Source organism: Pyrus communis, unplaced genomic scaffold, assembly GCF_963583255.1.
Source record: "Pyrus communis unplaced genomic scaffold, drPyrComm1.1 SCAFFOLD_23, whole genome shotgun sequence".
Classification (NCBI taxonomy): Eukaryota; Viridiplantae; Streptophyta; class Magnoliopsida; order Rosales; family Rosaceae; genus Pyrus; species Pyrus communis.
In genome coordinates, this window is record NW_026908888.1 from 1 (window position 1) to 2500 (window position 2500).

Sequence of the window (2500 nt, forward strand, 5' to 3'; positions counted from 1 at the left end):
GTGGGTTGTTAGACGATTAGTGAATGGCAAAAGTGGACCGTCTAATGTTGGGGTCCCAAGTCATGTGAACATATTTCGTAGTCCAATAAAGCAATGGTTGTTATTGCAATGGCCAAGCCAAAAAATACGACGACGACACTTGAGTAAAGGGTTTCTCGGTCTAAAAGTTGGCTACCAAATCAAAGCGCAAAAGAAGTCTTGTCGGACATTAGCTTTGGATGTCTTTTTCCAACTCATGTCGAGATTGGACTTTGTCATGTCGAGACTTGGACTTTGTCATGTCGAGACTTGGACTTTGTCATGTCGGGAAAATGTATGTCGCGACGTGCCAAGACTCGCAAAGTGTCAGCACAATGCGTGTCATGATTTGTCTTTCACATGCCAACGACAAGCCAAGAGTCACAAAATATCGATCATGGCATGCTAATGTCATGCCAAGCCTTGCAAAATATCGACCGTGGCATGCCAATGCCATGCCAATGACATGCCAATGCCATGCCAATTGGCTCGCGAAATGTCGATCATGGCATGCCAGTGACATGCCAAGCCTCGCAAAATGTCGACCGTGGCATGCCAACGACATGCCAATGTCATGCCAAGCCTCGCAAAATGTCGACCAAGGCATGCCAATGACATGTCAATCCTCGCAAAATGTCGACCGTGGCATGCCAACGACATGCCAATGACATGCCAAGCCTCGCAAAATGTCGACCATGGCATGCCAATGACATGCCAAGCCTCGCAAAATGTCGACCGTGGCATGCCAACGACATGCCAATGACATGCCAAGCCTCGCAAAATGTCGACCATGGCATGCCAATGACATGCCAAGCCTCGCAAAATGTCGACCATGGCATGCCAATGACATGTCAAGCCTCGCAAAATGTCGACCGTGGCATGCCAAGCCTCGCAAAAGGTCGACCATGGCATGCCAAGGACATGTCAAGCCTCGCAAAATGTCGACCGTGGCATGCCAACGACATGCCAATGCCATGCCAAGCCTCGCAAAATGTCGACCATGGCATGCCAATGACATGTCAAGCCTCGCAAAATGTCGACCGTGGCATGCCAACGACATGCCAATGACATGCCAAGCCTCGCAAAATGTCGACCGTGGCATGCCAACGACATGCCAATGACATGCAAGCCTCGCAAAATGTCGACCATGGCATGCCAATGACATGTCAAGCCTCGCAAAATGTCGACCGTGGCATGCCAATGACATGCCAAGCCTCGCAAAATGTCGACCGTGGCATGCCAATGACATGCCAAGGACATGTCAAGCCTCGCAAAATGTCGACCGTGGCATGCCAACGACATGCCAATGACATGTCAAGCCTCGCAAAATGTCGACCGTGGCATGCCAATGACATGCCAACCTCGCATCTTGGCACTCAAAAAACTCGCCACTAGCCTCGCCACTAGCCTCGCTTCCTGTCGACAGCAAGCGAGGCTAGCGCCCGCTCTGACATGTCAAGTTGCACAGCAAGCATGTCGAAAATCTTCAAACAATGTCAAGTCCCATTTTTATTGATAATTTCCAAGCACAACCCCGACCCCATAGTTAGTATATGATTTTTAGAAGGTCCTCCAACTTACGGATTCGAAAAATCTTGCACGGTTTTTTTTTTACGATTTTTCCAATTTCTCGACTTCAAAAAATAAAATAAAATACTTCCCGTGCTCGAAAAAATCTGAATTTTTTCCTGAAAATCCATTGTATCTATATCTACATCCCTGCAAAAAATCTCGTTCAAATTCCAAGTATTGGGTTTTTTATGGCCCAGTATGACTCCTCGCGAAAGTTGATGTCTCCTCCTGGCAGTGCCATAACAGCATAATATGCTATATAGGGGGGTGGTGCTCCATGCATTTCAAGCAGCCTGCACCATCGCTCTAGGGATGACATTCTCGACCATCATCACGTGTTGCCTCGGTATATATGATGTGTCGGGTTTGGGACATTCCCGCCCATGGTGCCGACGACGGTGGCGGTCACCCCCGCCACCGCCGCCGCCCCCACCACCATGGGTGCGATTTCGTTTTTTTTTTTTTTTTTCGAAAAAAAAAAAAATTTGTTTTCAAACGAAACAAAATCATTTCGTTTTCAAAATAAAATGGGGGACAAAATGGTTTTAAACGGGGTGGAAAACACGTTTTAAAAAAGGGCGGGTGGGAAAAAATATTTTCTCCTCAAAAAATAGCATGGGATCATTTGTTGCAAGCAGGGGGGTGGGAAAAATTTTGGGGTGGGATTGCATCATTGGGGTGGGAAAAATTTTTGGGGTGGGATTGCATGGGGAGCGGGTTGTTTTTTCGACATGCATGTTTTCGACCTTCGGTTGCCCTCGGATTGTTGGATATTAGGGTGGGTTAGGCTTTGGATGAACCAATGCACAGGCTTGTCCTAGGCATGTTAGTGGGTGCACGGCAATGCAGTCCATGGACGTTTGTTTTCCGAAGGGCTCGCCCAGTTCACTACCATGTCGAAGATCGGTCT